Source organism: Somniosus microcephalus, chromosome 18, assembly GCF_052327205.1.
Source record: "Somniosus microcephalus isolate GS21.2 chromosome 18, FLI_Smic_1.0, whole genome shotgun sequence".
NCBI lineage: Eukaryota > Metazoa > Chordata > Chondrichthyes > Squaliformes > Somniosidae > Somniosus > Somniosus microcephalus.
Window position 1 is genome coordinate 83,063,388 of NC_141004.1, and position 25,937 is coordinate 83,089,324.

General features: G+C 55.2%; 1 pseudogene; it reads right to left on the reverse strand.

The window, feature by feature from the left end:
* LOC147105417 (uncharacterized) overlaps nucleotides 1-2,816 on the reverse strand; it is a 93,727-nt pseudogene extending 90,911 nt beyond the window's left edge.
* Between the last annotated feature and the right edge of the window lie 23,121 nt (nucleotides 2,817-25,937).

The window sequence follows — 25,937 nt, forward strand, 5'->3', positions numbered from 1 at the left end:
TCTATGTTTCTATGTTTGACCACGACCAAGTTAGCTTACACCATAACAAAGCCCCTAAATAGAGTCATAGAGTCATAGAGTTATACAGCACGGATAGAGGCCCTTCGGCCCATCGTGTCCGTGCCGGCCATCAAGCCCTGTCTAATCTAATCCCATATTCCAGCATTTGGTCCGTAGCCTTGTATGTTATGGCATTTCAAGTGCTCATCCAAATGCTTCTTAAATGTTGTGAGGGTTCCTGCCTCCACAACCCTTTCAGGCAGTGAGTTCCAGACTCCAACCACCCTCTGGGTGAAAAAGTTCTTTCTCAAATCCCCTCTAAACCTCCCGCCCTTTACCTTGAATCTATGCCCCCTAGTTATTGACCCTTCTAAGGGGAAAAAGCTCCTCAGTATCCATCCTATCTATGCCCCTCATAATTTTGTACACCTCAATCATGTCCCCCCTCAGCCTCCTCTGCTCCAAGGAAAACAAACCCAATCTGCCCAGTCTTTCTTCATAGCTGAAGCACTCCAGCCCTGGTAACATCCTGGTGAATCTCCTCTGCACCCTCTCCAAAGCGATCACATCCTTCCTGTCGTGTGTCGACCAGAACTGCACACAGTATTCCAGCTGTGGCCTAACCAGTGTTTTATACAGCTCCATCATAACCTCCTTGCTCTTATATTCTATGCCTCGGCTAATGAAGGCAAGTATCCCATATGCCTTTTTTACCACCTTATCCACCTGTTCCGCCGCCTTCAGGGATCTGTGTACTTGCACACCCAGATCCCTCTGCACCTCCGTCTTGCCTAGGGTCTTACCATTCATTGTGTATTCCCTTGCCTTGTTAGTCCCCCCAAAGTGCATCACCTCGCACTTTTCCGGGTTAAATTCCATTTGCCACTGTTCCGCCCATCTGACCAACCCATCTATATCGTCCTGCAGACTGAGGCTACCCTCCTCGCTATTTACCACCCTACCAATTTTTGTATCATCCGCGAACTTACTGATCATAACTTTTACATTCATATCCAAGTCATTAATGTAGACCACAAACAGCAAGGGATCCAGCACCGATCCCTGTGGCACCCCACTGGCCACAGGCTTCCAGTCACAAAAACAACCTTCGACCATCACCCTCTGCCTTCTGCCACTAAGCCAGTTTTGTATCCAATGTGCCAAGGCACCCTGGATTCCATGGGCTCTTACCTTCTTGACCAGTCTCCTGTGTGGGACTTTATCGAAGGCCTTACTGAAATCCATGTATACCACATCCACTGCGTTACCCTCATCCACACACCTAGTCACCCCCTCAAAAAATTCAATCAAATTAGTCAGACATGATCTTCCCTTGACAAAGCCATGTTGACTATCCCTGATTAATCCTTGTCTCTCCAAGTGGAGACTAATTTTGTCCCTCAGAATTTTTTCCAATAATTTTCCTACCACTGATGTTAGGCTCACTGGCCTGTAGTTCCCCAGTTTTTCCCTACTTCCCTGCTTGAATAATGGTACTGATGTAAGAAAAAGGAGTCTTACCATCAAGTAACTTTAAAGTAAGCTTTAAGTAACTTATAAACACACTATATACAAGAGAGGTCTTTACCATGCCTCTGGTAGAAGCCTTTTACAATACTGAACAGACCAGTATTTATACCAGTCCAACAGAAAGTGACATATGACAGGAAGTGAGGTATGTACACAGTTCATAGTTCATAGTTCACAGTTCACAGGAAGTGATGACATAACTTCCCGGAAGTTATTATTATTATCACAGGTACTACATTAGCGGTTCTCCAGTCCTCTGGCACATCCCCTGTGGCCAGAGAGGTCCTGAATATATGTGTTAGAGCCCCCGCAATCTCTTCCTTTGCCTCACACAGCAGCCTGGGATACATTTCATCCGGGCCTGGGGATTTATCCATTTTTAGGCCTGCTAAAACCGCCAATACCTCCTCCCTCTCGATGTTAATATGTTCGAGCATATCACAGTCCCCCCGCCCTATTTCTATGTCTACATCGTCCTCCTCCATAGTGAAAACAGATGCAAAAAATTCATTTAGAACCCCTCCTACATCTTCCGGCTCCACACACAGATTGCCACTTTTGTCCCTAATGGGCCCTATTTTTTCCCTAGTTATCCTCTTGCCCTTAATATACTTATAAAACATCTTAGGATTTTCCTTTATTTTGCTCGCCAGTGTTATTTCATGGCCCCTCCTTGATCTCCTAATTTCTTTTTTAAGTATCCCCCTGCACTTTTTGTACTCCTCTAGGGCTTCCTCCGTCTTTAGCCTTTTGTATCTGCCAAAAGCCCTCCTTTTTTTCCGAATCCATTCTCGTATATCCCCTGACATCCACAGTTCCCTGTGGTTTTTGGAACCACCCTTGACCTTTACGGGAACATGTTGCCATTGTATGATCTCAATCTCCCTTCTGAAAGCCTCCCATTGCTCCGATGCGGATTTTCCTACAAGTAGCTGATCCCAGTCCATTTTGGCCAGATCCTGCCTTATCCTATTAAAATCGGCCTTCCCTCAAATTAGAACCTTTATTTCCGGCCCATCCCTGTCCTTTTCCATGACCACCTTAAATCCTGACTAATTTCCAGATCAAAGGACATAAAAGCCATAGAGAGGGTACAGCGTAGATATGGAGAGATGTGACACACTGGGACTATATTCATTGGAGCAGAGAAGGCCAACAGGTTTCACTGAATGATACAACACTGAAGGAGGCCATTCTGCCCATCACACCTGTGCTGGCTCTGTAAAAGAGCTATCAAATTACTCCTACTCACCTGATCGTTCCCCATAGCCCTGCAAATCTTTCATTTTTGTAGTGATTGGGATGAAGTGACAGTTTGAACCGGCACTGTCTGTCCTGTGTCACTGTGAACCGGCACTCTCTGTCCAGTGACAGTGTGAACCGGCACTCTCTGTCCAGTGACAGTGTGAACCGGCACTCTCTGTCCAGTGACAGTGTGAACCGGCACTCTCTGTCCTGTGACAGTGTGAACCGGCACTCTCTGTCCTGTGACAGTGTGAACCGGCACTCTCTGTCCTGTGACAGTGTGAACCGGCACTCGCTGTCCTGTGACAGTGTGAACCGGCACTCTCTGTCCTGCGACACTGTGAACCGGCACTCTCTGTCCTGTGACAGTGTGAACCGGCACTCTCTGTCCTGTGACAGTGTGAACCGGCACTCTCTGTCCTGTGACACTGTGAACCGGCACTCTCTGTCCTGTGACAGTGTGAACCGGCACTCTCTGTCCTGCGACACTGTGAACCGGCACTCTCTGTCCTGTGACAGTGTGAACCGGCACTCTCTGTCCTGTGACACTGTGAACCGGCACTCTCTGTCGTGTGACAGTGTGAACCGGCACTCTCTGTCCTGTGACAGTGTGAACCGGCACTCTGTCCTGCGACACTGTGAACCGGCACTCTCTGTCCTGTGACAGTGTGAACCGGCACTCTCTGTCCTGTGACACTGTGAACCGGCACTCTCTGTCCTGTGACAGTGTGAACCGGCACTCTCTGTCCTGTGACAGTGTGAACCGGCACTCTCTGTCCTGTGACAGTGTGAACTGGCACTCTCTGTCCAGAGACAGTGTGAACCGGAACTCTCTGTCCTGTGACACTGTGAACCGGCACTCTCTGTCCTGTGACAGTGTGAACCGGCTCTCTCTGTCCTGTGACAGTGTGAACCGGCACTCTCTGTCCTGTGACAGTGTGAACCGGCACTCTCTGTCCTGTGACACTGTGAACCGGCACTCTCTGTCCTGTGACAGTGTGAACTGGCACTTTCTGTCCAGAGACAGTGTGAACCGGAACTCTCTGTCCTGCGACACTGTGAACCGGCACTCTCTGTCCTGCAACACTGTGAACCGGCACTCTCTGTCCTGTGACAGTGTCAACCGGCACTCTCTGTCCTGTGATAGTGTGAACCGGCACTCTCTGTCCTGAGACAGTGTGAACCGGCACTCTCTGTCCTGTGACACTGTGAAGCGGCACTCTCTGTCCTGTGACAGTGTGAACCGGCACTCTCTGTCCTGCGACACTGTGAACCGGAACTCTCTGTCCTGTGACACTGTGAACCGGCACTCTCTGTCCTGTGACAGTGTGAACCGGCACTCTCTGTCCTGCGACACTGTGAACCGGAACTCTCTGTCCTGTGACAGTGTGAACCGGCACTCTCTGTCCTGTGATAGTGTGAACCGGCACTCTCTGTCCTGCGACACTGTGAACCGGCACTCTCTCTCCTGTGACAGTGTGAACCGGCACACTCTGTCCTGTGACACTCTGAACCGGCACTCTCTGTCCGGTGACAGTGTGAACCGGCACTCTCTGTCCTGTGACAGTGTGAACCGGCACTCTCTGTCCTGTGACAGTGTGAACCAGCACTCTCTGTCCTCTAACAGTGTGAACCGGCACTCTCTGTCCTGCGACACTGTGAACCGCCTCTCTCTGTCCTGTGACAGTGTGAACCAGCACTCTCTGTCCTGTGACAGTGTGAACCGGCACACTCTGTCCGCTGACAGTGTGAACTGGCTCTCTCTGTCCGCTGACAGCGTGAACCGGCACTCTCTGTTCTGTGACAGTGTGAACAGGCACTCTCTGTCCTGTGACAGTGTGAACTGGCAATCTTTGTCCTGTGACAGTGTGAACCGGAACTCTCTGTCCTGTGACACTGTGAACCGGCACTCTCTGCCTGTGAAACTGTGAACCGGCACTCTCTGTCCTGTGACAGTGTGAACTGGCACTCTCTGTCCTGCGACAGTGTGAACCGGCACTCTCTGTCCTGCGACACTGTGAACCGGCACTCTCTGTCCTGTGACAGTGTGAACCGGCACTCTCTGTCCTGTGACTGTGTGAACCGGCACTCTCTGTCCTGGGACAGTGTGAACCGGCACTCTCTGTCCTGCGACACTGTGAGCGGGCACTCTCTGTCCTGTGACAGTGTGAACCCGCACTCTCTGTCCTGCGACACTCTGAATCGGCACTCTCTGTCCTGTGACAGTGTGAACCGGCACTCTCTGTCCTGTGACAGTGTGAACCGGCACTCTCTGTCCTGTGACACTGTGAACCGGCACTCTCTGTCCTGTGACAGTGTGAACCGGCACTCTCTGTCCTGTAACAGTGTGAACCGGCACTCTCTGTCCTGGGACAGTGTGAACCGGCGCTCTCTGTCCTGTGACAGTGTGAACCGGCACTCTCTGTCCTGTAACAGTGTGAACCGGCACTCTCTGCCTGTGACACTGTGAACCGGCACTCTCTGTCCTGTGACACTTTGAACCGGCGCTCTCTGTCCTGTGACAGTGTGAACCGGCACTCTCTGTCCTGTAACAGTGTGAACCGGCACTCTCTGCCTGTGACACTGTGAACCGGCACTCTCTGTTCTGTGACACTGTGAACCGACTCTCTCTGTCCTGTGACACTTTGAACCGGAACTCTCTGTCCTGCGACACTGGGAACCGTCACATTCTGTCCTGTGACAGTGTGAACCGGCACTCTCTGTCCCGTGACAGTGTGAACCGGCACTCTCCGTCCTGTGACAGTGTGAACCGGCACCCTCCGTCCTGTGACAGTGTGAACCGGCACTCTCTGTCCTGTGACAGTGTGAACCGGCACTCTCTGTCCTGTGACAGTGTGAACCGGCACTCTCTGTCCTGCGACACTGTGAACCGGCACACTCAGTCCTGTGACAGTGTGAACCGGCACTCTCTGTCCTGCGACACTGTGAACCGGCACACTCAGTCCTGTGACAGTGTGAACCGGCACTCTCTGTCCTGTGACAGTGTGAACCGGCACTCTCCGTCCTGTGACAGTGTGAACCGGCACTCTGTCCTGTGACAGTGTGAACAGGCACTCTCTGTCCTGCGACAGTGTGAACCGGCACTCTCTGTTCTGTGACACTGAGAACCGGCACTCTCTGTCCTGTGACAGTGTGAACCGGCACTCTCTGTCCTGTAACAGTGTGAACCGGCACTCTCTGTCCTGTGACAGTGTGAACCGGCACTCTCTGTCCTGTGACAGTGTGAACAGGCACTCTCTGTCCTGCGACAGTGTGAACCGGCACTCTCTGTTCTGCGACAGTGTGAACCGGCACTCTCTGTTCTGTGACACTGTGAACCGGCACTCTCTGTCCTGTGACAGTGTGAACCGGCACTCTCTGTCCTGTAACAGTGTGAACCAGCACTCTCTGTCCTGTGACAGTGTGAACCGGCACTCTCTGTCCTGCGACACTGTGAACCGGCACTCTCTGTCCTGTAACAGTGTGAACCGGCACTCTCTGTCCTGTGACAGTGTGAACCGGCACTCTCTGTTCTGTGACACTGTGAACCGGCACACTCTGTCCTGTGACAGTGTGAACCGGCACTCTCTGTCCTGTGACAGTGTGAACCGGCACTCTCTGTCCTGTGACAGTGTGAACCGGCACTCTCTGTCCTGTGACAGTGTGAACCGGCACTCTCTGTTCTGTGACACTGTGAACCGGCACTCTCTGTCCTGTGACAGTGTGAACCGGCACTCTCTGTCCTGTGACAGTGTGAACCGGCACTCTCTGTCCGGCGACACTGTGAACCGGCACACTCTGTCCTGTGACAGTGTGAACCGGCACTCTCTGTCCTGTGACACTGTGAACCGGCACTCTCTGTTCTGTGACACTGTGAACCGGCACTCTCTGTCCTGTGACAGTGTGAACTGGCACTCTCTGTCCTGCGACACGGTGAACCGGCACTCTCTGTCCTGTGACACTGTGAACCGGCACTCTCTGCCCTGTGACAGTGTGAACTGGCACTCTCTGTCCTGCGACACGGTGAACCGGCACTCTCTGTCCTGTGACACTGTGAACCGGCACTCTCTGTCCTGTGACAGTGTGAACCGGCACTCTCTGTCCTGTGACAGTGTGAACCGGCACTCTCTATCCTGTGACAGTGTGAACCGGCACTCTCTGTCCTGCGACACTCTGAACCGGCACTCTCTGTCCTGTGACACTGTGAACCGGCACTCTCTGTCCTGTGACAGTGTGAACCGGCACTCTCTGTCCTGTGACATTGTGAACCGGCACTCTCTGTCCTGTGACAGTGTGAACCGGCACTCTCTGTCCTGTGACAGTGTGAATTGGCTCTCTCTGTCCTGTGACAGTGTGAACCGGCTCTCTCTGTCCTGTGACAGTGTGAACCGGCACTCTCTGTTCTGTGACACTGTGAACCGGCACTCTCTGTCCTGCGACACTGTGAACCGGCACTCTCTGTCCTGCGACACTGTGAACCGGCACGCTCTGTCCTGTGACAGTGTGAACCGGCACTCTCTGTCCGGCGACACTGTGAACCGGCAATCTCTGTCCTGTGACAGTGTGAACCGGCACTCTCTGTCCTGTGACAGTGTGAACCGGCACTCTCTGTCCTGTGACAGTGTGAACCAGCACTCTCTGTCCTCTAACAGTGTGAACCGGCACTCTCTGTCCTGCGACACTGTGAACCGCCTCTCTCTGTCCTGTGACAGTGTGAACCAGCACTCTCTGTCCTCTAACAGTGTGAACCGGCACTCTCTGTCCTGCGACACTGTGAACCGGCACTCTCTGTCCTGTGACAGTGTGAACCAGCACTCTCTGTCCTGTGACAGCGTGAACCGGCACTCTCTGTCCTGTGACACTGTGAACCGGCACTCTCTGTCCTGTGACAGTGTGACCCGGCACTCTCTGTTCTGTGACAGTGTGAACAGGCACTCTCTGTCCTGCGACACTGTGAACCGGCACTCTCTGTCCTGTGACAGTGTGAACTGGCAATCTTTGTCCTGTGACAGTGTGAACCGGAACTCTCTGTCCTGCGACACTGTGAACCGGCACTCTCTGTCCTGTGACTGTGTGAACCAGCACTCTCTGTCCTGCGACACTGTGAACCGGCACTCTCTGTCCTTTGACAGTGTGAACCGGCACTCTCTGTCCTGCGACACTGTGAACCGGCACTCTCTGTCCTGTGACTGTGTGAACCAGCACTCTCTGTCCTGGGACAGTGTGAACCGGCACTCTCTGTCCTGCGACACTGTGAGCGGGCACTCTCTGTCCTGTGACAGTGTGAACCGGCACTCTCTGTCCTGCGACACTGTGAGCGGGCACTCTCTGTCCTGTGACAGTGTGAACCCGCACTCTCTGTCCTGCGACACTCTGAACCGGCACTCTCTGTCCTGTGACACTCTGAACCGGCACTCTCTGTCCTGTGACACTGTGAACCGGCACTCTCTGTCCTGTGACAGTGTGAACCGGCACTCTCTGTCCTGTGACAGTGTGAACCGGCACTCTCTGTCCTGTGACAGTGTGAACCGGCACTCTCTGTCCTGTGACAGTGTGAACCGGCACTCTCTGTTCTGTGACACTGTGAACCGGCACTCTCTGTCCTGTGACAGTGTGAACCGGCACTCTCTGTCCTGTGACAGTGTGAACCGGCACTCTCTGTCCTGTGACAGTGTGAACCGGCACTCTCTGTTCTGTGACACTGTGAACCGGCACTCTCTGTCCTGTGACAGTGTGAACCGGCACTCTCTGTTCTGTGACACTGTGAACCGGCACTCTCTGTCCTGTAACAGTGTGAACCGGCACTCTCTGTTCTGTGACACTGTGAACCGGCACTCTCTGTCCTGTAACAGTGTGAACCGGCACTCTCTGTCCTGTAACAGTGTGAACCGGCACTCTCAGTCCTGTGACAGTGTGAACCGGCACTCTCTGTCCTGTGACAGTGTGAACCGGCACTCTCTGTCCTGTGACAGTGTGAACCGGCACTCTCTGTCCTGTGACAGTGTGAACCGGCACTCTCTGTCCTGTGACACTGTGAACCGGCACTCTCTGTCCTGTGACAGTGTGAACCGGCACTCTCTGTCCTGTGACAGTGTGAACCGGCACTCTCTGTCCTGTAACAGTGTGAACCGGCACTCTCTGTCCTGTGACAGTGTGAACCGGCACTCTCTGTCCTGTAACAGTGTGAACCGGCACTCTCTGTCCTGTGACACTCTGAACCGGCACTCTCTGTCCTGTAACAGTGTGAACCGGCACTCTCTGCCTGTGACACTGTGAACCGGCACTCTCTGTCCTGTGACACTGTGAACCGGCACTCTCTGTCCTGTGACACTGTGAACCGGCACTCTCTGTCCTGTGACACTGTGAACCGGCACTCTCTGTCCTGTGACACTCTGAACCGGCACTCTCTGTCCTGTAACAGTGTGAACCGGCACTCTCTGTCTGTGACACTGTGAACCGGCACTCTCTGTCCTGTGACACTGTGAACCGGCACTCTCTGTCCTGTGACACTGTGAACCGGCACTCTCTGTCCTGTGACACTCTGAACCGGCACTCTCTGTCCTGTAACAGTGTGAACCGGCACTCTCTGCCTGTGACACTGTGAACCGGCACTCTCTGTCCTGTGACACTCTGAACCGGCACTCTCTGTCCTGTAACAGTGTGAACCGGCACTCTCTGCCTGTGACACTGTGAACCGGCACTCTCTGTCCTGAAACAGTGTGAACCAGCACTCTCTGTCCTGAAACAGTGTGAACCGGCACTCTCTGTCCTGTAACAGTGTGAACCGGCACTCTGTGTTCTGTGACACTGTGAACCGACTCTCTCTGTCCTGTGACACTTTGAACCGGAACTCTCTGTCCTGCGACACTGGGAACCGGCACATTCTGTCCTGTGACAGTGTGAACCGGCACTCTCTGTCCTGTGACAGTGTGAACCGGCACTCTCTGTCCTGTGACAGTGTGAACCGGCACACTCTGTCCTGTGACAGTGTGAACCGGCACTTTGTCCTGTGACAGTGTGAACAGGCACTCTCTGTCCTGCGACAGTGTGAACCGGCACTCTCCGTCCTGTGACAGTGTGAACCGGCACTCTGTCCTGTGACAGTGTGAACAGGCACTCTCTGTCCTGCGACAGTGTGAACCGGCACTCTCTGTCCTGTGACAGTGTGAACCGGCACTCTCTGTCCTGTGACAGTGTGAACCGGCACTCTCTGTCCTGCGACAGTGTGAACCGGCACTCTCTGTTCTGTGACACTGTGAACCGGCACTCTCTGTCCTGTGACAGTGTGAAGCGGCACTCTCTGTCCTGCGACAGTGTGAACCGGCACTCTCTGTCCTGCGACACTGTGAACCGGCACTCTCTGTCCTGCGACACTGTGAACCGGCACTCTCTGTCCTGTGACAGTGAGAACCAGCACTCTCTGTCCTGTGACAGTGTGAACCGGCACACTCTGTCCTGTGACACTCTGTACCGGAACTCTCTGTCCTGTGACAGTGTGAACCGGCACCCTCTGCCCTGTGACAGTGTGAACCGGCACTCTCTGTCCTGTGACAGTGTGAACCGGCACTCTCCGTGCTGTGACACTGTGAACCGGCACTCTCTGTCCTGTGAAAGTGTGAACCGGCACTCTCTGTCCTGTGACAGTGTGAACCGGAACTCTCTGTCCTGCGACACTGTGAACCGGCTCTCTCTGTCCTGTGACAGTGTGAACCGGCACTCTCTGTCCTGTGACAGTGTGAACCGGAACTCTCTGTCCTGTGACACTGTGAACCGGCACTCTCTGTCCTGTGACAGTGTGAACCGGCACTCTCTGTCCTGTGACAGTGTGAACCAGCACTCTCTGTCCTCTAACAGTGTGAACCGGCACTCTCTGTCCTGCGACACTGTGAACCGCCTCTCTCTGTCCTGTGACACTGTGAACCGGCACTCTCTGTCCTGTGACAGTGTGACCCGGCACTCTCTGTCCGCTGACAGCGTGAACCGGCACTCTCTGTTCTGTGACAGTGTGAACAGGCACTCTCTGTCCTGCGACACTGTGAACCGGCACTCTCTGTCCTGTGACAGTGTGAACTGGCAATCTTTGTCCTGTGACAGTGTGAACCGGAACTCTCTGTCCTGTGACACTGTGAACCGGCACTCTCTGCCTGTGAAACTGTGAACCGGCACTCTCTGTCCTGCGACAGTGTGAACCGGCACTCTCTGTCCTGCGACACTGTGAACCGGCACTCTCTGTCCTGCGACACTGTGAACCGGCACTCTCTGTCCTGTGACAGTGTGAACCGGCACTCTCTGTCCTGCGACACTGTGAACCGGCACTCTCTGTCCTGTGACTGTGTGAACCAGCACTCTCTGTCCTGGGACAGTGTGAACCGGCACTCTCTGTCCTGTGACAGTGTGAACCGGCACTCTCTGTCCTGCGACACTGTGAGCGGGCACTCTCTGTCCTGTGACAGTGTGAACCCGCACTCTCTGTCCTGCGACACTCTGAATCGGCACTCTCTGTCCTGTGACAGTGTGAACCGGCACTCTCTGTCCTGTGACAGTGTGAACCGGCACTCTCTGTCCTGTGACAGTGTGAACCGGCACTCTCTGTCCTGTAACAGTGTGAACCGGCACTCTCTGTCCTGTGACAGTGTGAACCGGCACTCTCTGTCCTGTGACACTCTGAACCGGCACTCTCTGTCCTGTAGCAGTGTGAACCGGCACTCTCTGCCTGTGACACTGTGAACCGGCACTCTCTGTCCTGTGACACGCTGAACCGGCACTCTCTGCCTGTGACACTGTGAACCGGCACTCTCTGTCCTGTGACACTCTGAACCGGCACTCTCTGCCTGTGACACTGTGAACCGGCACTCTCTGTCCTGTGACACTCTGAACCGGCACACTCTGTCCTGCAACAGTGTGAACCGGCACTCTCTGTCCTGTGACACTCTGAACCGGCACTCTCTGTCCTGTAACAGTGTGAACCGGCACTCTCTGTCCTGTGACACTGTGAACCGGCACTCTCTGTCCTGTGACACTCTGAACCGGCACTCTCTGTCCTGTGACACTGTGAACCGGCACTCTCTGTCCTGTGACACTGTGAACCGGCACTCTCTGTCCTGTGACACTGTGAACCGGCACTCTCTGTCCTGTGACACTGTGAACCGGCACTCTCTGTCCTGTGACACTCTGAACCGGCACTCTCTGTCCTGTAACAGTGTGAACCGGCACTCTCTGCCTGTGACACTGTGAACCGGCACTCTCTGTCCTGTGACACTGTGAACCGGCACTCTCTGTCCTGTGACACTGTGAACCGGCACTCTCTGTCCTGTGACACTCTGAACCGGCACTCTCTGTCCTGTAACAGTGTGAACCGGCACTCTCTGCCTGTGACATTGTGAACCGGCACTCTCTGTCCTGTGACACTCTGAACCGGCACTCTCTGTCCTGTAACAGTGTGAACCGGCACTCTCTGCCTGTGACACTGTGAACCGGCACTCTCTGTCCTGAAACAGTGTGAACCAGCACTCTCTGTCCTGTAACAGTGTGAACCGGCACTCTGTGTTCTGTGACACTGTGAACCGACTCTCTCTGTCCTGTGACACTTTGAACCGGAACTCTCTGTCCTGCGACACTGGGAACCGGCACATTCTGTCCTGTGACAGTGTGAACCGGCACTCTCTGTCCTGTGACAGTGTGAACCGGCACTCTCTGTCCTGTGACAGTGTGAACCGGCACACTCTGTCCTGTGACAGTGTGAACCGGCACTCTGTCCTGTGACAGTGTGAACAGGCACTCTCTGTCCTGCGACAGTGTGAACCGGCACTCTCCGTCCTGTGACAGTGTGAACCGGCACTCTGTCCTGTGACAGTGTGAACCGGCACTCTGTCCTGTGACAGTGTGAACAGGCACTCTCTGTCCTGCGACAGTGTGAACCGGCACTCTCTGTTCTGTGACACTGTGAACCGGCACTCTCTGTCCTGTGACAGTGTGAACCGGCACTCTCTGTCCTGTAACAGTGTGAACCGGCACTCTCTGTCCTGTGACAGTGTGAACCGGCACTCTCTGTCCTGTGACAGTGTGAACCGGCACTCTCTGTCCTGCGACAGTGTGAACCGGCACTCTCTGTTCTGTGACACTGTGAACCGGCACTCTCTGTCCTGCGACACTGTGAACCGGCACTCTCTGTCCTGTGACAGTGTGAACCGGCACTCTCTGTTCTGTGACACTGTGAACCGGCACTCTCTGTCCTGTGACAGTGTGAACCGGCACTCTCTGTCCTGCGACAGTGTGAACCGGCACTCTCTGTTCTGTGACACTGTGAACCGGCACTCTCTGTCCTGTGACAGTGTGAAGCGGCACTCTCTGTCCTGTGACAGTGTGAACCGGCACTCTCTGTCCTGCGACACTGTGAACCGGCACTCTCTGTCCTGCGACACTGTGAACCGGCACTCTCTGTCCTGTGACAGTGAGAACCAGCACTCTCTGTCCTGTGACAGTGTGAACCGGCACACTCTGTCCTGTGACACTCTGTACCGGAACTCTCTGTCCTGTGACAGTGTGAACCGGCACCCTCTGCCCTGTGACAGTGTGAACCGGCACTCTCTGTCCTGTGACAGTGTGAACCGGCACTCTCCGTGCTGTGACACTGTGAACCGGCACTCTCTGTCCTGTGAAAGTGTGAACCGGCACTCTCTGTCCTGTGACAGTGTGAACCGGCACTCTCTGTCCTGTGACAGTGTGAACAGGCACTCTCTGTCCTGTGACAGTGTGAACCGGCACTCTCCGTCCTGTGACCCTGTGAACCGGAACTCTCTGTCCTGTGAAAGTGTGAACCGGCACTCTCTGTCCTGTGACAGTGTGAACCGGAACTCTCTGTCCTGCGACACTGTGAACCGGCTCTCTCTGTCCTGTGACAGTGTGAACCGGCACTCTCTGTCCTGTGACAGTGTGAACCGGAACTCTCTGTCCTGTGACACTGTGAACCGGCAATCTCTGTCCTGTGACAGTGTGAACCGGCACTCTCTGTCCTGTGACAGTGTGAACCGGCACTCTCTGTCCTGTGACAGTGTGAACCAGCACTCTCTGTCCTCTAACAGTGTGAACCGGCACTCTCTGTCCTGCGACACTGTGAACCGCCTCTCTCTGTCCTGTGACAGTGTGAACCGCCACTCTCTGTCCTGTGACAGTGTGAACCAGCACTCTCTGTCCTGTGACAGTGTGAACTGGCACTCTCTGTCCGCTGACAGCGTGAACCGGCACTCTCTGTCCTGTGACACTGTGAACCGGCACTCTCTGTCCTGTGACAGTGTGACCCGGCACTCTCTGTCCGCTGACAGCGTGAACCGGCACTCTCTGTTCTGTGACAGTGTGAACAGGCACTCTCTGTCCTGCGACACTGTGAACCGGCACTCTCTGTCCTGTGACTGTGTGAACCAGCACTCTCTGTCCTGGGACACTGTGAACCGGCACTCTCTGCCTGTGAAACTGTGAACCGGCACTCTCTGTCCTGCGACAGTGTGAACCGTCACTCTCTGTCCTGCGACACTGTGAACCGGCACTCTCTGTCCTGCGACACTGTGAACCGGCACTCTCTGTCCTGTGACAGTGTGAACCGGCACTCTCTGTCCTGCGACACTGTGAACCGGCACTCTCTGTCCTGTGACTGTGTGAACCAGCACTCTCTGTCCTGGGACAGTGTGAACCGGCACTCTCTGTCCTGTGACAGTGTGAACCGGCACTCTCTGTCCTGCGACACTGTGAGCGGGCACTCTCTGTCCTGTGACAGTGTGAACCCGCACTCTCTGTCCTGCGACACTCTGAATCGGCACTCTCTGTCCTGTGACAGTGTGAACCGGCACTCTCTGTCCTGTAACAGTGTGAACCGGCACTCTCTGTCCTGTGACAGTGTGAACCGGCACTCTCTGTCCTGTGACACTCTGAACCGGCACTCTCTGTCCTGTGACAGTGTGAACCTACACTCTCTGTCCTGTGACACTCTGAACCGGCACTCTCTGTCCTGTAACAGTGTGAACCGGCACTCTCTGCCTGTGACACTGTGAACCGGCACTCTCTGTCCTGTGACAGTGTGAACCGGCACTCTCTGTCCTGTGACACTCTGAACCGGCACTCTCTGTCCTGTGACAGTGTGAACCGGCACTCTCTGTCCTGTAACAGTGTGAACCGGCACTCTCTGTCCTGTAACAGTGTGAACCGGCACTCTCTGTCCTGTGACACTCTGAACCGGCACTCTCTGTCCTGTGACAGTGTGAACCGGCACTCTCTGTCCTGTAACAGTGTGAACCGGCACTCTCTGTCCTGTGACAGTGTGAACCGGCACTCTCTGTCCTGTGACAGTGTGAACCGGCACTCTCTGTCCTGTAACAGTGTGAACCGGCACTCTCTGTCCTGTGACAGTGTGAACCGGCACTCTCTGTCCTGTAACAGTGTGAACCGGCACTCTCTGTCCTGTGACACTCTGAACCGGCACTCTCTGTCCTGTAACAGTGTGAACCGGCACTCTCTGCCTGTGACACTGTGAACCGGCACTCTCTGTCCTGTGACACTGTGAACCGGCACTCTCTGTCCTGTGACACTGTGAACTGGCACTCTCTGTCCTGTGACACTGTGAACCGGCACTCTCTGTCCTGTGACACTGTGAACCGGCACTCTCTGTCCTGTGACAGTGTGAACCGGCACTCTCTGTCCTGTGACAGTGTGAACTGGCACTCTCTGTCCAGAGACAGTGTGAACCGGAACTCTCTGTCCTGTGACACTGTGAACCGGCACTCTCTGTCCTGTGACAGTGTGAACCGGCTCTCTCTGTCCTGTGACAGTGTGAACCGGCACTCTCTGTCCTGTGACAGTGTGAACCGGCACTCTCTGTCCTGTGACACTGTGAACCGGCACTCTCTGTCCTGTGACAGTGTGAACTGGCACTTTCTGTCCAGAGACAGTGTGAACCGGAACTCTCTGTCCTGCGACACTGTGAACCGGCACTCTCTGTCCTGCAACACTGTGAACCGGCACTCTCTGTCCTGTGACAGTGTCAACCGGCACTCTCTGTCCTGTGATAGTGTGAACCGGCACTCTCTGTCCTGAGACAGTGTGAACCGGCACTCTCTGTCCTGTGACACTGTGAAGCGGCACTCTCTGTCCTGTGACACTGTGAAGCGGCACTCTCTGTCCTGTGACAGTGTCAACCGGCACTCTCTGTCCTGTGATAGTGTGAACCGGCACTCTCTGTCCTGAGACAGTGTGAACCGGCACTCTCTGTCCTGTGACACTGTGAAGCGGCACTCTCTGTCCTGTGACAGTGTGAACCGGCACTCTCTGTCCTGCGACACTGTGAACCGGAACTCTCTGTCCTGTGACACTGTGAACCGGCACTCTCTGTCCTGTGACAGTGTGAACCGGCACTCTCTGTCCTGCGACACTGTGAACCGGAACTCTCTGTCCTGTGACAGTGTGAACCGGCACTCTCTGTCCTGTGATAGTGTGAACCGGCACTCTCTGTCCTGCGACACTGTGAACCGGCACTCTCTCTCCTGTGACAGTGTGAACCGGCACACTCTGTCCTGTGACACTCTGAACCGGCACTCTCTGTCCGGTGACAGTGTGAACCGGCACTCTCTGTCCTGTGACAGTGTGAACCGGCACTCTCTGTCCTGTGACAGTGTGAACCAGCACTCTCTGTCCTCTAACAGTGTGAACCGGCACTCTCTGTCCTGCGACACTGTGAACCGCCTCTCTCTGTCCTGTGACAGTGTGAACCAGCACTCTCTGTCCTGTGACAGTGTGAACCGGCACACTCTGTCCGCTGACAGTGTGAACTGGCTCTCTCTGTCCGCTGACAGCGTGAACCGGCACTCTCTGTCCTGTGACACTGTGAACCGGCACTCTCTGTCCTGTGACAGTGTGAACCGGCACTCTCTGTCCGCTGACAGCGTGAACCGGCACTCTCTGTTCTGTGACAGTGTGAACAGGCACTCTCTGTCCTGTGACAGTGTGAACTGGCAATCTTTGTCCTGTGACAGTGTGAACCGGAACTCTCTGTCCTGTGACACTGTGAACCGGCACTCTCTGCCTGTGAAACTGTGAACCGGCACTCTCTGTCCTGTGACAGTGTGAACTGGCACTCTCTGTCCTGCGACAGTGTGAACCGGCACTCTCTGTCCTGCGACACTGTGAACCGGCACTCTCTGTCCTGTGACAGTGTGAACCGGCACTCTCTGTCCTGTGACTGTGTGAACCGGCACTCTCTGTCCTGGGACAGTGTGAACCGGCACTCTCTGTCCTGCGACACTGTGAGCGGGCACTCTCTGTCCTGTGACAGTGTGAACCCGCACTCTCTGTCCTGCGACACTCTGAATCGGCACTCTCTGTCCTGTGACAGTGTGAACCGGCACTCTCTGTCCTGTGACAGTGTGAACCGGCACTCTCTGTCCTGTGACACTGTGAACCGGCACTCTCTGTCCTGTGACAGTGTGAACCGGCACTCTCTGTCCTGTAACAGTGTGAACCGGCACTCTCTGTCCTGGGACAGTGTGAACCGGCGCTCTCTGTCCTGTGACAGTGTGAACCGGCACTCTCTGTCCTGTAACAGTGTGAACCGGCACTCTCTGCCTGTGACACTGTGAACCGGCACTCTCTGTCCTGTGACACTTTGAACCGGCGCTCTCTGTCCTGTGACAGTGTGAACCGGCACTCTCTGTCCTGTAACAGTGTGAACCGGCACTCTCTGCCTGTGACACTGTGAACCGGCACTCTCTGTTCTGTGACACTGTGAACCGACTCTCTCTGTCCTGTGACACTTTGAACCGGAACTCTCTGTCCTGCGACACTGGGAACCGGCACATTCTGTCCTGTGACAGTGTGAACCGGCACTCTCTGTCCCGTGACAGTGTGAACCGGCACTCTCCGTCCTGTGACAGTGTGAACCGGCACCCTCCGTCCTGTGACAGTGTGAACCGGCACTCTCTGTCCTGTGACAGTGTGAACCGGCACTCTCTGTCCTGTGACAGTGTGAACCGGCACTCTCTGTCCTGCGACACTGTGAACCGGCACACTCAGTCCTGTGACAGTGTGAACCGGCACTCTCTGTCCTGCGACACTGTGAACCGGCACACTCAGTCCTGTGACAGTGTGAACCGGCACTCTCTGTCCTGTGACAGTGTGAACCGGCACTCTCCGTCCTGTGACAGTGTGAACCGGCACTCTGTCCTGTGACAGTGTGAACAGGCACTCTCTGTCCTGCGACAGTGTGAACCGGCACTCTCTGTTCTGTGACACTGAGAACCGGCTCTCTCTGTCCTGTGACAGTGTGAACCGGCACTCTCTGTCCTGTAACAGTGTGAACCGGCACTCTCTGTCCTGTGACAGTGTGAACCGGCACTCTCTGTCCTGTGACAGTGTGAACAGGCACTCTCTGTCCTGCGACAGTGTGAACCGGCACTCTCTGTTCTGCGACAGTGTGAACCGGCACTCTCTGTTCTGTGACACTGTGAACCGGCACTCTCTGTCCTGTGACAGTGTGAACCGGCACTCTCTGTCCTGTAACAGTGTGAACCAGCACTCTCTGTCCTGTGACAGTGTGAACCGGCACTCTCTGTCCTGCGACACTGTGAACCGGCACTCTCTGTCCTGTAACAGTGTGAACCGGCACTCTCTGTCCTGTGACAGTGTGAACCGGCACTCTCTGTTCTGTGACACTGTGAACCGGCACACTCTGTCCTGTGACAGTGTGAACCGGCACTCTCTGTCCTGTGACAGTGTGAACCGGCACTCTCTGTCCTGTGACAGTGTGAACCGGCACTCTCTGTCCTGTGACAGTGTGAACCGGCACTCTCTGTTCTGTGACACTGTGAACCGGCACTCTCTGTCCTGTGACAGTGTGAACCGGCACTCTCTGTCCTGTGACAGTGTGAACCGGCACTCTCTGTCCGGCGACACTGTGAACCGGCACACTCTGTCCTGTGACAGTGTGAACCGGCACTCTCTGTCCTGTGACACTGTGAACCGGCACTCTCTGTTCTGTGACACTGTGAACCGGCACTCTCTGTCCTGTGACAGTGTGAACTGGCACTCTCTGTCCTGCGACACGGTGAACCGGCACTCTCTGTCCTGTGACACTGTAAACCGGCACTCTCTGCCCTGTGACAGTGTGAACTGGCACTCTCTGTCCTGCGACACGGTGAACCGGCACTCTCTGTCCTGTGACACTGTGAACCGGCACTCTCTGTCCTGTGACAGTGTGAACCGGCACTCTCTGTCCTGTGACAGTGTGAACCGGCACTCTCTATCCTGTGACAGTGTGAACCGGCACTCTCTGTCCTGCGACACTCTGAACCGGCACTCTCTGTCCTGTGACACTGTGAACCGGCACTCTCTGTCCTGTGACAGTGTGAACCGGCACTCTCTGTCCTGTGACATTGTGAACCGGCACTCTCTGTCCTGTAACAGTGTGAACCGGCACTCTCTGTCCTGTGACACTCTGAACCGGCACTCTCTGTCCTGTAACAGTGTGAACCGGCACTCTCTGCCTGTGACACTGTGAACCGGCACTCTCTGTCCTGTGACACTGTGAACCGGCACTCTCTGTCCTGTGACACTGTGAACTGGCACTCTCTGTCCTGTGACACTGTGAACCGGCACTCTCTGTCCTGTGACACTGTGAACCGGCACTCTCTGTCCTGTGACAGTGTGAACCGGCACTCTCTGTCCTGTGACAGTGTGAACTGGCACTCTCTGTCCAGAGACAGTGTGAACCGGAACTCTCTGTCCTGTGACACTGTGAACCGGCACTCTCTGTCCTGTGACAGTGTGAACCGGCTCTCTCTGTCCTGTGACAGTGTGAACCGGCACTCTCTGTCCTGTGACAGTGTGAACCGGCACTCTCTGTCCTGTGACACTGTGAACCGGCACTCTCTGTCCTGTGACAGTGTGAACTGGCACTTTCTGTCCAGAGACAGTGTGAACCGGAACTCTCTGTCCTGCGACACTGTGAACCGGCACTCTCTGTCCTGCAACACTGTGAACCGGCACTCTCTGTCCTGTGACAGTGTCAACCGGCACTCTCTGTCCTGTGATAGTGTGAACCGGCACTCTCTGTCCTGAGACAGTGTGAACCGGCACTCTCTGTCCTGTGACACTGTGAAGCGGCACTCTCTGTCCTGTGACACTGTGAAGCGGCACTCTCTGTCCTGTGACAGTGTCAACCGGCACTCTCTGTCCTGTGATAGTGTGAACCGGCACTCTCTGTCCTGAGACAGTGTGAACCGGCACTCTCTGTCCTGTGACACTGTGAAGCGGCACTCTCTGTCCTGTGACAGTGTGAACCGGCACTCTCTGTCCTGCGACACTGTGAACCGGAACTCTCTGTCCTGTGACACTGTGAACCGGCACTCTCTGTCCTGTGACAGTGTGAACCGGCACTCTCTGTCCTGCGACACTGTGAACCGGAACTCTCTGTCCTGTGACAGTGTGAACCGGCACTCTCTGTCCTGTGATAGTGTGAACCGGCACTCTCTGTCCTGCGACACTGTGAACCGGCACTCTCTCTCCTGTGACAGTGTGAACCGGCACACTCTGTCCTGTGACACTCTGAACCGGCACTCTCTGTCCGGTGACAGTGTGAACCGGCACTCTCTGTCCTGTGACAGTGTGAACCGGCACTCTCTGTCCTGTGACAGTGTGAACCAGCACTCTCTGTCCTCTAACAGTGTGAACCGGCACTCTCTGTCCTGCGACACTGTGAACCGCCTCTCTCTGTCCTGTGACAGTGTGAACCAGCACTCTCTGTCCTGTGACAGTGTGAACCGGCACACTCTGTCCGCTGACAGTGTGAACTGGCTCTCTCTGTCCGCTGACAGCGTGAACCGGCACTCTCTGTCCTGTGACACTGTGAACCGGCACTCTCTGTCCTGTGACAGTGTGAACCGGCACTCTCTGTCCGCTGACAGCGTGAACCGGCACTCTCTGTTCTGTGACAGTGTGAACAGGCACTCTCTGTCCTGTGACAGTGTGAACTGGCAATCTTTGTCCTGTGACAGTGTGAACCGGAACTCTCTGTCCTGTGACACTGTGAACCGGCACTCTCTGCCTGTGAAACTGTGAACCGGCACTCTCTGTCCTGTGACAGTGTGAACTGGCACTCTCTGTCCTGCGACAGTGTGAACCGGCACTCTCTGTCCTGCGACACTGTGAACCGGCACTCTCTGTCCTGTGACAGTGTGAACCGGCACTCTCTGTCCTGTGACTGTGTGAACCGGCACTCTCTGTCCTGGGACAGTGTGAACCGGCACTCTCTGTCCTGCGACACTGTGAGCGGGCACTCTCTGTCCTGTGACAGTGTGAACCCGCACTCTCTGTCCTGCGACACTCTGAATCGGCACTCTCTGTCCTGTGACAGTGTGAACCGGCACTCTCTGTCCTGTGACAGTGTGAACCGGCACTCTCTGTCCTGTGACACTGTGAACCGGCACTCTCTGTCCTGTGACAGTGTGAACCGGCACTCTCTGTCCTGTAACAGTGTGAACCGGCACTCTCTGTCCTGGGACAGTGTGAACCGGCGCTCTCTGTCCTGTGACAGTGTGAACCGGCACTCTCTGTCCTGTAACAGTGTGAACCGGCACTCTCTGCCTGTGACACTGTGAACCGGCACTCTCTGTCCTGTGACACTTTGAACCGGCGCTCTCTGTCCTGTGACAGTGTGAACCGGCACTCTCTGTCCTGTAACAGTGTGAACCGGCACTCTCTGCCTGTGACACTGTGAACCGGCACTCTCTGTTCTGTGACACTGTGAACCGACTCTCTCTGTCCTGTGACACTTTGAACCGGAACTCTCTGTCCTGCGACACTGGGAACCGGCACATTCTGTCCTGTGACAGTGTGAACCGGCACTCTCTGTCCCGTGACAGTGTGAACCGGCACTCTCCGTCCTGTGACAGTGTGAACCGGCACCCTCCGTCCTGTGACAGTGTGAACCGGCACTCTCTGTCCTGTGACAGTGTGAACCGGCACTCTCTGTCCTGTGACAGTGTGAACCGGCACTCTCTGTCCTGCGACACTGTGAACCGGCACACTCAGTCCTGTGACAGTGTGAACCGGCACTCTCTGTCCTGCGACACTGTGAACCGGCACACTCAGTCCTGTGACAGTGTGAACCGGCACTCTCTGTCCTGTGACAGTGTGAACCGGCACTCTCCGTCCTGTGACAGTGTGAACCGGCACTCTGTCCTGTGACAGTGTGAACAGGCACTCTCTGTCCTGCGACAGTGTGAACCGGCACTCTCTGTTCTGTGACACTGAGAACCGGCTCTCTCTGTCCTGTGACAGTGTGAACCGGCACTCTCTGTCCTGTAACAGTGTGAACCGGCACTCTCTGTCCTGTGACAGTGTGAACCGGCACTCTCTGTCCTGTGACAGTGTGAACAGGCACTCTCTGTCCTGCGACAGTGTGAACCGGCACTCTCTGTTCTGCGACAGTGTGAACCGGCACTCTCTGTTCTGTGACACTGTGAACCGGCACTCTCTGTCCTGTGACAGTGTGAACCGGCACTCTCTGTCCTGTAACAGTGTGAACCAGCACTCTCTGTCCTGTGACAGTGTGAACCGGCACTCTCTGTCCTGCGACACTGTGAACCGGCACTCTCTGTCCTGTAACAGTGTGAACCGGCACTCTCTGTCCTGTGACAGTGTGAACCGGCACTCTCTGTTCTGTGACACTGTGAACCGGCACACTCTGTCCTGTGACAGTGTGAACCGGCACTCTCTGTCCTGTGACAGTGTGAACCGGCACTCTCTGTCCTGTGACAGTGTGAACCGGCACTCTCTGTCCTGTGACAGTGTGAACCGGCACTCTCTGTTCTGTGACACTGTGAACCGGCACTCTCTGTCCTGTGACAGTGTGAACCGGCACTCTCTGTCCTGTGACAGTGTGAACCGGCACTCTCTGTCCGGCGACACTGTGAACCGGCACACTCTGTCCTGTGACAGTGTGAACCGGCACTCTCTGTCCTGTGACACTGTGAACCGGCACTCTCTGTTCTGTGACACTGTGAACCGGCACTCTCTGTCCTGTGACAGTGTGAACTGGCACTCTCTGTCCTGCGACACGGTGAACCGGCACTCTCTGTCCTGTGACACTGTAAACCGGCACTCTCTGCCCTGTGACAGTGTGAACTGGCACTCTCTGTCCTGCGACACGGTGAACCGGCACTCTCTGTCCTGTGACACTGTGAACCGGCACTCTCTGTCCTGTGACAGTGTGAACCGGCACTCTCTGTCCTGTGACAGTGTGAACCGGCACTCTCTATCCTGTGACAGTGTGAACCGGCACTCTCTGTCCTGCGACACTCTGAACCGGCACTCTCTGTCCTGTGACACTGTGAACCGGCACTCTCTGTCCTGTGACAGTGTGAACCGGCACTCTCTGTCCTGTGACATTGTGAACCGGCACTCTCTGTCCTGTGACAGTGTGAACCGGCACTCTCTGTCCTGTGACAGTGTGAATTGGCTCTCTCTGTCCTGTGACAGTGTGAACCGGCTCTCTCTGTCCTGTGACAGTGTGAACCGGCACTCTCTGTTCTGTGACACTGTGAACCGGCACTCTCTGTCCTGCGACACTGTGAACCGGCACTCTCTGTCCTGCGACACTGTGAACCGGCACGCTCTGTCCTGTGACAGTGTGAACCGGCACTCTCTGTCCGGCGACACTGTGAACCGGCAATCTCTGTCCTGTGACAGTGTGAACCGGCACTCTCTGTCCTGTGACAGTGTGAACCGGCACTCTCTGTCCTGTGACAGTGTGAACCAGCACTCTCTGTCCTCTAACAGTGTGAACCGGCACTCTCTGTCCTGCGACACTGTGAACCGCCTCTCTCTGTCCTGTGACAGTGTGAACCAGCACTCTCTGTCCTCTAACAGTGTGAACCGGCACTCTCTGTCCTGCGACACTGTGAACCGGCACTCTCTGTCCTGTGACAGTGTGAACCAGCACTCTCTGTCCTGTGACAGCGTGAACCGGCACTCTCTGTCCTGTGACACTGTGAACCGGCACTCTCTGTCCTGTGACAGTGTGACCCGGCACTCTCTGTTCTGTGACAGTGTGAACAGGCACTCTCTGTCCTGCGACACTGTGAACCGGCACTCTCTGTCCTGTGACAGTGTGAACTGGCAATCTTTGTCCTGTGACAGTGTGAACCGGAACTCTCTGTCCTGCGACACTGTGAACCGGCACTCTCTGTCCTGTGACTGTGTGAACCAGCACTCTCTGTCCTGCGACACTGTGAACCGGCACTCTCTGTCCTTTGACAGTGTGAACCGGCACTCTCTGTCCTGCGACACTGTGAACCGGCACTCTCTGTCCTGTGACTGTGTGAACCAGCACTCTCTGTCCTGGGACAGTGTGAACCGGCACTCTCTGTCCTGCGACACTGTGAGCGGGCACTCTCTGTCCTGTGACAGTGTGAACCGGCACTCTCTGTCCTGCGACACTGTGAGCGGGCACTCTCTGTCCTGTGACAGTGTGAACCCGCACTCTCTGTCCTGCGACACTCTGAACCGGCACTCTCTGTCCTGTGACACTCTGAACCGGCACTCTCTGTCCTGTGACACTGTGAACCGGCACTCTCTGTCCTGTGACAGTGTGAACCGGCACTCTCTGTCCTGTGACAGTGTGAACCGGCACTCTCTGTCCTGTGACAGTGTGAACCGGCACTCTCTGTCCTGTGACAGTGTGAACCGGCACTCTCTGTTCTGTGACACTGTGAACCGGCACTCTCTGTCCTGTGACAGTGTGAACCGGCACTCTCTGTCCTGTGACAGTGTGAACCGGCACTCTCTGTCCTGTGACAGTGTGAACCGGCACTCTCTGTTCTGTGACACTGTGAACCGGCACTCTCTGTCCTGTGACAGTGTGAACCGGCACTCTCTGTTCTGTGACACTGTGAACCGGCACTCTCTGTCCTGTAACAGTGTGAACCGGCACTCTCTGTTCTGTGACACTGTGAACCGGCACTCTCTGTCCTGTAACAGTGTGAACCGGCACTCTCTGTCCTGTAACAGTGTGAACCGGCACTCTCAGTCCTGTGACAGTGTGAACCGGCACTCTCTGTCCTGTGACAGTGTGAACCGGCACTCTCTGTCCTGTGACAGTGTGAACCGGCACTCTCTGTCCTGTGACAGTGTGAACCGGCACTCTCTGTCCTGTGACACTGTGAACCGGCACTCTCTGTCCTGTGACAGTGTGAACCGGCACTCTCTGTCCTGTGACAGTGTGAACCGGCACTCTCTGTCCTGTAACAGTGTGAACCGGCACTCTCTGTCCTGTGACAGTGTGAACCGGCACTCTCTGTCCTGTAACAGTGTGAACCGGCACTCTCTGTCCTGTGACACTCTGAACCGGCACTCTCTGTCCTGTAACAGTGTGAACCGGCACTCTCTGCCTGTGACACTGTGAACCGGCACTCTCTGTCCTGTGACACTGTGAACCGGCACTCTCTGTCCTGTGACACTGTGAACCGGCACTCTCTGTCCTGTGACACTGTGAACCGGCACTCTCTGTCCTGTGACACTCTGAACCGGCACTCTCTGTCCTGTAACAGTGTGAACCGGCACTCTCTGTCTGTGACACTGTGAACCGGCACTCTCTGTCCTGTGACACTGTGAACCGGCACTCTCTGTCCTGTGACACTGTGAACCGGCACTCTCTGTCCTGTGACACTCTGAACCGGCACTCTCTGTCCTGTAACAGTGTGAACCGGCACTCTCTGCCTGTGACACTGTGAACCGGCACTCTCTGTCCTGTGACACTCTGAACCGGCACTCTCTGTCCTGTAACAGTGTGAACCGGCACTCTCTGCCTGTGACACTGTGAACCGGCACTCTCTGTCCTGAAACAGTGTGAACCAGCACTCTCTGTCCTGAAACAGTGTGAACCGGCACTCTCTGTCCTGTAACAGTGTGAACCGGCACTCTGTGTTCTGTGACACTGTGAACCGACTCTCTCTGTCCTGTGACACTTTGAACCGGAACTCTCTGTCCTGCGACACTGGGAACCGGCACATTCTGTCCTGTGACAGTGTGAACCGGCACTCTCTGTCCTGTGACAGTGTGAACCGGCACTCTCTGTCCTGTGACAGTGTGAACCGGCACACTCTGTCCTGTGACAGTGTGAACCG